The sequence below is a fragment of the Felis catus genome, chromosome A3 (genome assembly GCF_018350175.1).
Source record: "Felis catus isolate Fca126 chromosome A3, F.catus_Fca126_mat1.0, whole genome shotgun sequence".
Taxonomy (NCBI): Eukaryota; Metazoa; Chordata; class Mammalia; order Carnivora; family Felidae; genus Felis; species Felis catus.
The window spans coordinates 82,991,765-83,006,724 of NC_058370.1; the positions used below are offsets into that span (position 1 = coordinate 82,991,765).

Here is a 14,960-nt window from a genome sequence, read left to right on the forward strand (position 1 = left end):
ACTTGGATCCAGCCTTTGTCTTCCTATAGCCATGGCTGTAAAACTCTAGCTGCCCCAGGTGAGCTGGCGAGAATGGTGGCTATGGAATTTCTATTTGGAAGAGGCCTGGGGGCAGCCACTGGTTGGGACTTGGTGGCAGATCTTGAAGCTGTGTTTGCATAGCAGACATTGAGTCTACTTAGACTGTATGTTAATTTGGGGGTGGTTGAAGGATAGTGGGGGCTCTTAGTTCCACCAAGGGTGAGGTCCTTTCAGCAAGTTCTGCCCATGGTAGCCCAGAGTCCTCAATGGTTTCCATGCCTGATCTCTACCAAATTGTGCAGAGTCCTTGGCTGGGCGCTTTCCATTTCTCACCCCATGTGCCAATGTGGCCTGCCCACCCCCTCACTGGGGAGAAGGTGAAAGTGAGCAAAGAATCAATCCTCTCCCAGAACAGGAGCTGTAAATGAGGTCTTGGCTGCCAAGCCTTCAGGGAAATATCTTCAATCCCCAAAGTTTGTGACTCCCAGATTCCAGGCAGTGTGATCCAAGCACAACAGTGAGAGTGGGTGGTTACCCAGTGTCCTCTGGTGCCAAGTTTTCGGAGCAGGAGTCGTGGAGGTCACACTTACTCAATCAGCCTTTAGACCTGAAGGAAAGGTGACCTCTTTAGTAGGTGGTTTGTATTCCTTTATGCATGTCTTAGCTTGAAAAGCACTTGCAAGTGACCATGTATTCATAATCCTCGGCAATTAAACCTTGGTTTTGCTCCTGGGAAACATCACTATTTCCTCCCCAATTAGCTTTGACTTGGGGGAGGGGGCAGGGCAGAATGATGAAGCAAATTGTCTGGAATCCCCTTGCTTTGTGGCTTTGCTCACATGTCTTTGCCATGTCACTCTCCCTCCCTGTCCCTACTTCTGGCCATTCAGTACCTTGAAGCCCCCCTTCCTCCCGGTTGTCTTGTCTGCTCCAGTTCCCGGAGCTCATCTTTGAAAACATAGCACTTTTTTGTTCAACTCACTTGGCCATGCATCGCTTCTGCCTAATGGCAGCTCTAGTCTTGTAATTTATTTTTTCAGGTATTTATTTTTTTCTGCCTTATCAGTGTCTCCCTCACTCCCTGCAGATTATGAGCTCCATGAATTTGCTTGCTTGCTTGCTTGCTTGCTTTATTTATTTATTTATTTGCTTATTTTTGATTTAATAAAGTTTTGTCTTTCAAAGTGTACAGTTGGGGGGACGTGTGTATGCACCTTCCCCAGCAGCTGGTGCATCTCTGTCCTTGGTATTTCTGGTGTAAATGACATGAGCTCTGTGCTTTGAAACCCGTTCGGTAAGTCCTTTACTAAGGAGCTCCTGAAGGGCTGCCCTGGCCCAGGGAACCCTGAATCTCCAGTCTCTCCAAGACAACAGCTGGGGTTATAAGCTTATAGTTGGGAACTTCCTTAAGGAGTTGGTCATATGTCGTTTTGTCAGACAAGACCAGGTCATTGAGCTTGTCCCGAACTTTGCCTCTGGACCACTTCTTCCTTTTGGCCTTGCCCCCAGATTTGTTCACTGGGTCTTTGTCTTTCTTGGGCGACTTTCCAGCCTCTTTCTTCGTGTTGTCCCTGTAGCATAGTGAAGCTCGGAGAACAGCTGCCCTCACTGCAGGCTCACTAAGATGTCGGACAAAAAAGCCCCTTGAATTTGCTTTGCATTTCTCTGTAACCTGTGCAGGGCCTCATCCAGTGCCTTGGACAGAGAGGAAACAATAAATGCTCCTTGAGTCAATAAGTGAATAGAAAAAAGACTCATGGAAATTTGGAGAAGGACACTCTGATGTCCTCTATCTCCACTCGAGAAATTAGCTGGTCCTGAGCCCTTTGGACCAATGCTTGCAGGGATTGCCTGCTAGCATCTTTGTTTCTTTCACAGACATTTATCATTAATGGTGTAAGCGCCAAAGAGAGACCCCCTTAATTCAAATCCCAGCTCCTTCCTCTAGGCTGTGTGACTTTGGACAAGTGACTCAAGCTCCCTGAGCTTCATTTTCCTAATTTGTAAAATGGGATAATGTTAGTGCTGGACTCTAAGGGTTGCTGTGCAGCTGAGATGAGGTAATGCATATTAAACCTTTGGCAGGGACCAAATGGTGAGTGCTCAGAAGAATAACATTTGGTGCCTGTCTGTAGGGAGCTCATTACCCAACAGAGAAATAAATGCATGCTAATGCCACTGTGTATCTTGAGTTGAGTGCCCAGAAGCCAACCTGGAGACACGAATTTGAGTGCAAGTAGTTTGTTTGGAAGAGATGCTACGAAGCCCAGGGAAGGGGCTGGGGAGGGGAGATAGAGATAATCTACAGTACTTTAATGAACAGATTGCCACTGTGGGCAACTGGGGCTCAGCTCTGCTGAGACCTCTGGGAGACAGACAACTCAGAGTTGCCCCTCCTCCTCCCAAGGGCAGGAAAGTTGGGGCGTTTTTCACCATCTCCTGTTACTCATTGCTTGAGGGTTGTTCCCAAAGGCCGACCTCTCCTGCACTTTCATCCTGCTCTCCACTAGCAGTCAAAACTCTCCGGCCAAGAATGAAAGGTGCCTACAGAAGACAGGCTGGAGACAGGGTCAGAGTCTCCACTGGACACCGTATGGGGACTGTAGGTGGGGTATGGACCATGAACACACTTGCTGTGAGTTACTCCTGTCATCTGTGAGAGCTGGTGGAGACACATAATAATTACCCTTGAAGTTGTCTAAGGAGAGGATTGAGCTTTGGGGCAAATGCCTCTGAAGAGAACCCTGTGGCCTCTACAAGGGATGTGCTGTGATGGATGGCTCTCAAATCCCAGCCGTGCCCTATCCTGGCTGCGCTGAAGGTCAGCTCCGAAAAAGCAGAGATTGCTTGCTGCCCGAGGTCTTGGCGAGAAAGGCTCGGGCCTAATTGTCTCACCAGGAGTCTGCGGCCCTGCTGTCTTAGCAGTAAGCAGCCAGGGCAGGAGAGAGCTAGCTCAGGGATTCAAAGAGGCTAGTGCTGCTTCGGTCCCCTCCTCCTACTTCTTAAACCTGAGAAGAAGAGGGAACAAATGTACAAAAAGCACAGTAAATTTGGGAAAGATTTGCAGTTTTGCCTTTCTATCTACATTCTTCATTACATTCTGTCTTCTCCCTGCCACAACTGTCTCCAGAACCTATGGTCAGAAAAAAATGGGCTTGGGGGCACCTGGGTGGCTCAGTCAGGTAAGCTTCCGACTTCAGCTCAGGTCATGATCTTTGCAGTTTGTGAGTTCTAGCCTTGCGTTGGGCTCTGTGCTGACAGCTCAGAGCCTGGAGCCTGCTTCGGATTGTATGCCTCCCTCTCTCTCTGCCCCTCCCCTGCTTGCACTCTGTCTCTCTCTCTCTCAAAAATAAATGAACATTAAAAGAAACAAAAAAGAGGAAAAAAAACCCCAGGATTTTGAACAGAGCTGGAGAGAATTCAAGAAGTATTCCTTATTCCACAGGTACTTTGAGAGGGTCCCTTGGAGACTTGCTGCAAGTCTGGCTCATAGGCATAGCCAGACTAGGAGGTACACGACAGGGTGACTTGGGGGTGTGGGACTCCCCATACCCCCATATTTTAGCCCTCTTGGTCCATTTAAAGCTGTAATCATAATTCTATGCCTGCAATTTTGATTTTTTTAAATATTCATTGTTGTCTCTATCAGAGCATGAACTGGGGGGGGGCATGAGTAGAGTTCCCCCCAGAACCTGAGAATGTGACCATATTTGGAACTCGGTCTCTGCAGATGTAATTGGTCAAGATGAGGTCATGCGGAATGAGGGTAGGCCTTAAATCCAGTATGACTGGTGTCGCGTAAGAAGAAGGCCATTTGGACACAGAGGCACAGATATGCAGGGAAGGGGGCCACGGGTGGGTAGAGGCAGAGATTGCAGGGTGCGGCTGCAAGCCAAGGAATACCGAAGATGACTGACAACTGTCTGACACGGGAGTAGGCAAGGAATGTATCTCTTCTAGCACCTTCGGAGGGAGCACAACACTGCTGTCAACTTGATTTCTGACTGGTGGCCTCCAGAACCGTGAGACAATCCCTTCCTGTTGTTTCGAGCCCCCCAGTCTGTGTCACTTGTTATGGCAGCATTTAGTTCAAAGCATGTTGGTTGACTCAAGATGTTAAAGGGAGCTTCTTGAAGAGTATACATTACCAGAAGGTGTGGCCTTTCCAGCCTGGCTGCTATCACAGCTGTAGAAATTAGGGTATCAGATGCTGAGAGCAGGACCCAGGGGTTTGGGGTGCTGGGCAGTTGCCTCTTGGGAGGACTGGACAGTACTAGGGAAAGGAAACACTTAAGAGGGAGCTGAAAGGGAGCCAAGACTTCTTTCATCTGCTTCCCAGTTTGGGCTAGCGCTGGCCTGGTTTCAGGGCCCTCACATCTAATTATATGAGTTCAGAAAGGCTCAGACACTCTTTCTGGGTGTGGGGCAAATCCTCAAGAATCTAAGGTCCTGACCGTGGATTCCTCCAGCTGGACTCCAGAGAACAGGGTATCACCAGGGGTGGAGAAAAGGGGATGGTGGTTTGGAGTTGAAGTCAACTTTTGCAAATAGCCCATTGTTCTCTTTCATCCTTCTGTGAAAGAGGATCAGAAGTTCACTGCGTAGCTCTAAGGAAGTTCCTGGCAGCTCTGTTTATAATAGCAAGATTTTGGAAATGACCCAAGTGTCTGACAATGGATGATTGGTTACATAAAGCATGGTTTAGCCAGACGCTGGAATTCTATTCAGCCATTAAAAATGATGTCATGGATGACTGTTTATTGACATGATAAAAGGATATCATGTATGGAGAACATATATGCACATATGTAATATTTTATCCAAATGATGTATGTATGACATATGTTTGCAGCATAGAAAAAGATCCACAGGAAATAAGACCAAGGTTTTAACAGGGGCTTTCGCTTGCTGGTAAGATTGTGGGTGATTTTCTCCCCGACAATAGACACGTATCTATTTGCAATATAAAACTAAAGTTGTTTTAGTTTTAAAAAATGTTTCTCCAGTATTGTGTAGATTAACTGTGAGCTTACTCTCCCCTTCTCCTCTATCAGAACTTACTTTTCTGTGTTTTTTGTTTTTTTGGTTTTTTTTTGGCACAGGGTTGGGTTCTCTCTCTCACTGAGTCAACAGAGGGCCATGACAGCAGCACAGAGAAAACCTCATTGCCTCAGGGCAGATGGACAGTCTTGCCGCAGACTCTGGCATCCCCTTGGGACTCGCCTCTTTGGTACTGAGATCAGCTGAGATCACCTGTGATGGTCCTTCCTCTTTGTTCCAGAGAGCGTGGACTTCCTGACCTCAACTCCTGCAGACCATTCAATGTTGCGTCAGCCTTTCATTCTCTCTGTTCAATCTTGTCTTGCTTGAAGTCCCGAATTTCACAGTATGTCTCTAAATATTGCTTTGAAAAAGGTTTAATGTTCTACTCTAGTTCAACTCAGCCAGCACTTATTTTACTGATGACTTTGTGCCAGGCTTGATCACTAAGACAAGGGTCTACCCTTGAGAAGGGACTGTGGCTGATGGGGGCTCCTATGAGGTGCCAGACACTTTGCTGAGGACTTTATATGCATTCTCTCAATTTAATTGGTTAGCAACCCTTTGAGGAAGTACTAGTATTTTGTGGCACAGATGAAAAATTAAGGTTTGGCAAGTGCTCAGTAATTGTTTAATAGCAAGACATGAATTTAAATCCAGTTCTATCTGACTCTACTACTACCACTACCACGACCACGACCACCACCACAACTCCTCTTCCTCCTCCTCCTCCTCCTCCTCCTCCTCCTCCTCCTCCTCCTGCTACTACTTTATTCTAACTACTAATACTATTACGACTATAACCACTGTTACTACTGCCACAGCTTTTGCGGCTGCTACTATGACTTTACTCCACTCCTACTTACTCTAAGTACTACTACTACTTTATTCTTACTACAACTGCTACTATAGCTATGACTACTGTTACCAATACCTGTTACCGCTACCATTTCTCCTCCTCCTCCTCCTCTAAATACCTTCAAGTCCAAAGCAGTTTCCATCAGACAGTGCTCAGCTAACCATATGTCATAGTTTACTTAACTATTCCTTATCTTGAACAAGCAGGTACTTTGAAGTATTTCCACGATTATAACAAGACACTGTTATTGTTTATACATAGCTTGTGCTGACCTTTAAAAAAGCTCTTGCATATACATATACATACACATTATGTGTGTGTAAGAAAAAAAGACTGGAAGAAAATACACTAAACGTTTGACAATTACACATAGGGAGTGGGACAGGGCATGGCAAGCTGAGTGACTTTTAAAAATAGACTGATTTTTAGAACACTCTTAGTTTAAGAGCAAAACTGCAGGGAAGGTGCAGGGATTCCCCATACAACCCCTGCCTCACCCCTCCGCAGCCTCTTCTACTACCAGCATCCTCCCCCAGAGTGGTACATTTGTTACAGTCGATGAACCCACGTTGGAAGGGTATCGCGGGTGCTTCCAAGTTTTGGCAAGGACGTCTTGGTTTGCTTCCAAGTTTTGAATTAAGCTGCTATAAACATCCGTGTGCAGGTTTTTGTGTGGACATGTTTTCAACTCATTTGGGTAAATACCAAAGGGCACAATTGCTGGGTTGTATGGTAAGAGTATAGTATAGTTTTGTAGGAAGCTGCCAAATTGTCTTCCAAAGTGGCTGTACCATTTGCATTCCCACCAGCAACAAATGAGTTCCCATTGCTCCAGATCCCTGCCAGCATTTAGTGCAGTTAGCATTTTGGATCTGACCATTTTAATAGGTGTATAGTAACTGGTATCTCATTATTGTTTTAATTTGCAATCCCCTAATGACATATGTTGTTTAACATCTTTTTATATGCTTATTTTCTACCTGTATATTGTCTTTGGTGACATATCTGTTCAGGTCTTTTGCCCATTTTTAAATCAGGTCGTTCATTTTCTTATTGTTGAGTTGTAAGAGTTCTTTGTGTATTTTGGACAACAGTCCTTTGTTAGATATGTCTTTTGCAAAAATTGTCTCCTAGTATGTGGCTTGTATTTTCATTTCCTTGAGCATTTTCACTTTTTACTTTACCTACTTCATTTTGCTTGATTTTTTTCCCCAAAGGGTGTGCAGTGTTTTTTATGATACACAATTTTTTAAACATTGCCTTCCAATGCATTCAGAAGCATACAGATAAGCCAGGATTGATCAGTAATACAACTGTTTTTAGAAGGATTCCTAGGCAAAATAAAACATTTCCCCTAACTGGGGAGCTAACGTTCTGTCCTGGCCCTGTGAGGAGAGAGTCATAGCATGGGGAGTATCTCACACTGAAGGTAATGAGCTTTTTAATAGCTTGTGTGCGGTTATGACTGTGTCACGTATTTCAGAGTTTAATAACTATATTATGCATTTATATGTCTGATAGGGACTTGGATAAACAGGAGAGTATCTGCCTCCCTGAAAAGAAATCTTAACAAATTGGATTCCCTTTAGCTAAAGGAAGAATCTGGAACCAGCAGTATCAGCTAGAGAGAGCAGAGAAAGGTTTAGAAAGACGGTACCCTGGAGGCCAGAAAAAGACATTCAGCAAAGGATAGACTTTTCTAGCTTACGGGCTTCTGTGGCCCTTATGGGAGGAGGCTCTGTATTTATGGTCAAAGGCCATGGGTCCCAGACCAACCCTACTGTAAACTGACTGTGGGACTCAATCAAGCTACTACGCTTTTTGAGCCACACTTGCCTTATTTTGGAAAGTCCAGATGATAACAATAGTAACTATCTTACTGGGTTGTTATGGATTTTAAATGGTGCTTCACTTTCAAAGTGCTTTGTAAAGAACAAGGTGCTTGTTCTAACATGTGGTCCAAGCATTCCTTGGGTATTTAGACAGACTGTGTTTGAATGTCTATTGTGTGCCAAGCCCTGGGCATGCAAGAGGCATTAATGCCTGGCGCTTACAATCAAGAACCTGTCAGGCAACATGAAAAGTCAGGTATGTGAAAGAACCATTCCAATACGATTGCACTGGAATTTACACCATGTAACTTGCTCCTCAAAAATACAGGGTCACCTGTGTTGTTCATTATGACGACAATGTTCTCTTCATCTTCCAGTGTAGATGGCAGAGGGTGGGACCATGGTTTCTTTTACCTCCACAGCAACTTATATATTATAGTATATACTTATATTATATATATATATATATATATATATATATATATATATATATATAGAGAGAGAGAGAGAGAGAGAGAGAGAGAGAGAGGGCAAAAAATATCCATGTATGGAGGGCTCTCCCTGGACTAGGCTCTATTTTAAGACCTCTGAGGTATATATTTAGATATATCTTATGTATCTTTAAAACAACCCTAAGAGGTAAGTAATATTATAATTTCAATTTTACAGTGATGAAACAGAGGCACTAGCATTTAAATAAGGTGGCTCAGCCGTTGAGTGGTAGACTCAGACTTTGAACCTTAATATATTGGATTTTACAGTCCATACTCTTACCTACTTTGCTAGGAGCTCTTCAAAGCTCTACTTTGCTGACTGGTTTCCAAACTCATCTCAGAGCCTAGCATAGAGAACTTTGCATTGAGTTTAAAAGGAAACATGAAGTGAGGTGTGTGGTGTGTAAGGGAGCTCAGCGGACTGAGAGGGGGCCTTTGGGCTCTTGTCAGTCCCTGGGAGAATGTTCCTGTCATTGGGAACCACATGTATATTCCTGGTCCTGTTCTGTGAGAACTGAGAATGTTTTCTGGCTCCCATTAAGCAGCAGCCAGTTAAAGATCTTGTGGGTTCCCTGCACAAGGACAGATCAGTCAGGAAGAAGACCCAGTGTGCTCAAAGTGTAGCACACACAGTAGAGTCCAGGAGCCAGGCAGATCAGGGTGGGGGTCATCTGGGATGCTGCTTGCACAGGGACCGAGTGACAGAGAGGAGATGAAAGTAGAAGCTGGGAAGCAGCGATGCTGGGAGGAATGATGAGGCAAATTAGTGGACAAATGTAGCCATGCGTCAAAAGTTTGGGTCTTCATGGTTCTTGCTCTTTTAAATGAATGTAGTTAGCTAAATCAGTTAGAGTACAGAAAACAGCACCTGCAGAAGGATTGTCAACCTCAGGGAGAGATGCTACCACCCTTGGGCCTGAAGCAGCAAGGGGTAATAGCAGATACTGGAACCCCCTGGGAACTTTAGCTGTGGGGCATCCCCTGGAGGAGCTGTGGCCTTGGTAGAGGAACACAGCCCCTGCCGACCTGCAGTGTGGCAGGAAACGAACCAGGGGAATAACACTCCAACTTCTCTCTCTTACATTCTCTGATTTCCTGCTACTCACAGACATTTCACCCAACCAGATGCCAGAGAGCAAGAGGGCCAGTTCATGCTGTTTATAGTGATCAGCAATCCAAACACAGAGCAGAGAAAATGGAGACTATCCAGTGCATTCATCCATGGAAGTGCTTAGAAGCTACTTTAAAAACAACCAAGAGGCTATCAATAGGGAAGTATCTAAATAAACTGTGATATGTTTACACTAGGGAACACCATGCAGCAGTTGCAAGAATAGAATAGATCAATAAATATTGACATGGATGGATCACTGAGACATATCGTTGAATGGTGAAGCAAATTGCAGAAAGATGCCTGGAGGAGGATAGCAAGTTTATCACACACACACACACACACACACACACACACACACACACGTCTATGAAATACACCGAGCCTATTGTCTAATGTGTGTTGTGTGTATATATATGTATATTCACGTAAAGTCTGGAATGCTAATAGTGGTTTGCACTGGGGGGAGGGTGGGAGGAGGTTCAAATTGAGGGAGACAGTCAAAGGGGACTTCGGTAGTGGTAGACACTGTTTGTTGCCTAATAGTAGCCATCTCCCACCCCCCACCTCCCAACTCTTCCGTGCTAACAATTCAGGTTATGTTCAGGTATCAAAGGGCAGCATTTGCTTAGGAAAAGTAGGTCCGGGTATCGAATCATGATCTAAACCAAGTATAGTCATGTCACTCCTCTTGCCTGTGATTGGCCTACAGGTAGGCATGTGACTTAGTCGGCTGGTGACTTATAGGAAGTATTTGTTTGCTCTAATACCAGAGAGTGTAGTGGACAGAGTTCTGCCTCTCCCCTTCCTGTCTGTCTTGGGGTGATATTGTTTGAAAATGTGATGCTTGGAGCTGTGACAACCATCTTATGACCACGAGAGAAAGGCCAGGAGAACTGTGGAGACATCAGTCCAGCATCCTGACATCTTCCTGCTGTTCCAAGGCAGATTACTATTTTACTTCAAACTTCTGGTTACTTGAGATATTAAAATGTCTTTGTTGCTTACACCTGTGTTAGGGCATTCTGTTACAATTCAATACATCCTAACTAATTCAGTAGCTTCATCTGAAATAGTTTCAGTATTTTCTCAGGAGAATTTATTCCTTTGCTACTTGTGTACTTAAACCTTCTTTTATAAAGCTACCTCAGACCTTTTCACTTCATCTCCAGAAGTGGCCTGGTTCACCTCCTGCTGCAGGCTACCTAAGGCTCTCTCTACCCTTCAGGATCCTTGTTTCCCTCTGCCTCAGCACTATGTGCTGAGCTGCTTTGATTGATGACTCAGGTGGACAAGGCTTTGGGAATGTATCTCCCCATCCCTCCTGGGGCTGCTGTGTTTCCTCCCCACCTCAGGCTGGGGGATCGACTATCTGGGGCTGTCCTTCTCCAGACATTCTCTGCAGGGCGGCTGCCCTTGCGTACCAAAGAGGTCTGGGGAGACTGGAGAGATGCAGAGTTGGACAGGCCAGGAGGTCCAGGCCTAAAGCAAACAGCACCAGCATCTGGGTGGGATTCCTGTGTCCTGCCCCTAGGCATGGCCTCTGAATATTGTAAAGAAGCTCCTTCTAGGTTCATCCAAGGGAGTCATGCAGCTCCTGAGATTTGTGAGGATACTTTTAAATCATTAGTACTCATTGCTTCTACTGGAGGTCCTATACACTGGATTTTATCTCCACAGCAAGAAGGGCTTGTGAAAATATCTTAAAGAGGAGGCTCAGTGGGTGGGGCAGGTTTGCTTTCCGGAAGGCCACCCTGGAGGCCAAAGACTGTGGGGAGGCCCTTGTGACAGGCTGAAGGAGAGAAGCTGAGGTTTTAGTTGGGGCCCAGGATGGAGTACAGGGGAGGGGAACTGGTGTGAGTTCCCCCCTTCCCTTCACCATGGACCATGCTCTACAAATGGTGACAAGGAAAGTTTTCTGCATTCTTCAAAGCAAGGCCAGAGAGATCTTTGGGATGCTGTTTCCAAGGGTATTTCAGGGAGGTCTCTCTAATAAGGGTTTCCTTTGTGGCATTGCGCCATTAGTCCCATGTGAATCATTTCATTGCAGAGGGCCGGGCGGGGAAGGTTGGCTGGGATGGGAGGCCGGGACTTCCTTTGTTCCTTTGCCCCTCTGAGCTTCTCCGCCCCTCTCCACCTGCCCTCTTCCTGTTTGCTCTACCTCTCCAAACCTACAGAGGGCTTCACTCAGGTTTGCGGGGGCGGGGAGGCTAGACCTGTGGTTAAAGACTTGGAAAGGCGGAGGGAGAGGATAAGGAAAAGCAAACTTCTGCCTCAGATGCCGGCTGCTTTCTTATGCATGCTTCCCTCTTCCTCACTGTTTTCTGGAAAGGCTGAAAATAAACACTTTTGTAATACAGACTTGTAATTCACACTTCCCTGACAAGTTACTCAAACTGCAGCCACAGCTGCTTAAAGAGAGGGGGTTTGACGCAAGCCTTGTTAAGGAGGCGCTTTCTAACTTAGAAGGTTCCAACCTTTCAACGCAGTTCATCTGGCTCCTTCTAAGCTAGTCAGGGGACCCAGGAGGGAATCTGGGAATCCGGGGCCAGAGCTCATCACCAGCGTCTTCACCACGCATTCAGACTTTTGAAATTGCTGAGTCCTCGGGGCTGTTACTCAATTCACTTTTGCAAGTCCTGGAGTCATTGACAGCCTCACCTGGAAGAGATCGTAGAAATCTGTTAACCCACGAACTTCATCCTACAAACCAGAGAAGTGACTTCCCTGCTTAAAACGACCAGACTGGTTAGCGGAGCAGCTGGGAACAAAACCCCGAACTCTGGACTCCCAGTCCAAGTGCTTCCCAGTAAGCCATACTTTATTCATTTCTTGGGTTTTATTCCTTCCATTTAAGTTTTTATTAAGGAAAATTTCAAACATACACAAAGTAGAGAGCAAGTAGACTAGCGCCCCCACCCAGCTGTGGTTTGGCTTTGGCAGCTTCAGTTATCCACCGTCAACTGCAGTGGGAAGCGGACGCTCCTCCCGATGAATCATCAGAAGGTCAATAGTAGCAGCCTAAGCTACCTCACCTGCCTCACTATGCCTATTTTATTAATTAAACTTTATCATAGGTATGTATGACTAGGGCTCAGTACTATCCACGGTTTTTGGCATCCACTGGGGGATGTGAAACATCTTCCCTGTGGATAAGGGGGGATGACTGTACATGAATACCCACATACCCACCACTGCTCAGTTTCAATAATTGTCCTTGTTCTGATGTTCTTGCTTTATCTATCCCTCACCTTCTTCCTTTGCAACCAGACTTCACACCACTTTATTAATACAGCAATATGTATCTTTAACAGAAAGCTTTAAAAAGTAATGTAAACACAGAACTGTTATCACACTCACAAAACTAACAATATTTCTTGGTGTCATAATACCTAACTCGTCCATAATTTTCTCCAGTTGTGTCAAAAATATCCTTTTTGCAATTTATATCGGGATCCAAACAAATCCACATGTTGCATTTGTTGATTTTTTAAAAAGGGCTTTGAAACTGTAATAGTCCTTCTTCTCATACATCCCCTGTACCTTGTGTTTATTGAAAAAGCTGGGTCATCTGCCCTTTAGAATTTCCCACATTCTAAATTTGGCTGGTTGTGTCCTGCTGGTACCCTTTAACATATGACTTTATCCCACGTCCTGTAAATTGGTACTTAGATGTAGAGCAGTGGTTCTCAATGACGGGGGAGATCCCCAACTCCGTTCACCTCAAGGACGTTTGGCAATAGGTGGAAAATGTTTTGGTTGTCACAGCAGGGTGGTGCTATTATCATCTAGAGGGGAGAGGCCAGGGATGTTGCTAAACATCCTATACACACGAGAAAGAAGCATGTGTTCCAAGATGTGCGTTTTGAGAAACCCAGGTGAGAGACTTGATGAGATTTAAGTTCTTTTTTGTTCTTGTTTTTTTGGCAAGGATATTTCATAGGTGGTACTGTGTATTTCCTTTTGGATCACAGGAGGAAGATACCATGTCTCATGCTAAGGTGATGTTAAGGTTGATCAGTGGGTTCAGGAGGCATCAGCCTGACACAAAGTCAGCCAAACGGAGACATTTGGTGAGTGAATAAGCACTATGGATAGATGAAAACCGGGAGTATCTCTGGCAAACAGGGACATGTGTCATCCTATTCATTGACTTTTCAAGAGCTTTATTCATCTCCAATTGATTGGCTTTCACTCCCCACTTCCCACAATTTTTACAAAAGTTACATAGGCACGTAAATTCAAGAGTCACATAATTCTCGTTGCTACAGCTATTCCCTCGTCCCTCCCAACTTTTCCTTCCCAAGAGGCAACTACTTTTAATATTTATCTTTGCATATCCTAATAATGGGCTTAAATTGTTACTTCTTGAGCAATTTAAGTTTTTGGCATTTTCTAGTGACTTCTCTCTAAAGAATATGATAATTTCTCTATTTTCTTTTTTTTATTAAATTTTTTTCTTAATGTTTATTTATTATTGAGACACAGAGAGAGACAGAGCATGAGCAGGGGAGGGGCTGAGAGAGAGAGAGACACACACAAAATCTGAAGCAGGTTCCAGGCTCTGACATGGCGGCACAGAGCCCGAAGCAGGGCTCGAACTCACGAACCGCAAGGTCATGACCTGAGCCGAAGTCAGATGCTTAACCGACTGAGCCACCCAGGTGCCCCTAATTTCTCTATTTTCTGATAATGCTTCCTAGTGGCCTGTTCAAGCACCTTTTCTAACCCTTCATGTTTGCAGAACAAATTCTAGTTTTAGTTGTCTGCTTATGTGTGAAGGTGGGATGTTAAAACACCAACCAGAAGCTCTGATGTCACAGGTGGGGCGTGTTACGAGCTTCACTATAGGTTATCTGGCTATGCTGTTTTTTAGGGAACGCCTAGTGTCAGAATGTTTGTCTTTCTTGAGCCTGCCCAGAAAAGAGTTTTCCAGTCTCCCGCCTGGAAGAGATAAGCCTGGTTGCCAGTGTTCCAGGAGCCAAGTGGGGCTAGAGCGGGGAAAGTCTCAGTCTTTAGTATGTAGACTTTCCTGTTTGTTTGTTTTTAAAATTCCCTTGCCATCTTTTGTGCCTGCTGTCCTCTAGTCCCCAGACTGTCTGTTAACTTCCTCCAGAGAATAAAGCTAAGTCTAATGACAGGGTTATGGAGAACCAGTTACCTAGCTGCATAGACTTGGGGAGGGAACCTAAGGATCAGATTGTTTTATTAAGATATAATTGTCATGAAATAAATAGCACTTTATTTACAGTGTACAATTTTATAAGTATGTATACACCCATGAAATCATCATAGCCAAGATAATGGACATGTTAACTACCCCTACTCTTTCCTCTTCATCCCCAGACAACTACTGATTTGCTCTCTGTTACTATAGATCACTTTGCATTTTCTATTCAAATTTTGTATACATTCAATCCAACATATGCTCTGTGTGTGTGTGTGGGGGGGAGATTCTGACTTTTTTCACTCAGTATAATTATTTTGAGATTCATCCATGTTGTTGAGTGTGTCAATAGCTCATTTCTTTTTGTTGCTAAGTATCTCACTGTATTGATAGGCCACAATTTGTTTATTCATTCACTTGTTGATGAGCATTTGGA

The 14,960-nt window shown here is 44.7% G+C and overlaps 1 pseudogene; it reads right to left on the reverse strand.

Annotated features, from left to right (window-relative positions):
• Positions 1–1,200: 1,200 nt before the first annotated feature.
• Positions 1,201–2,516, reverse strand: LOC111559895 (annotated as a pseudogene).
• Positions 2,517–14,960: the final 12,444 nt, after the last annotated feature.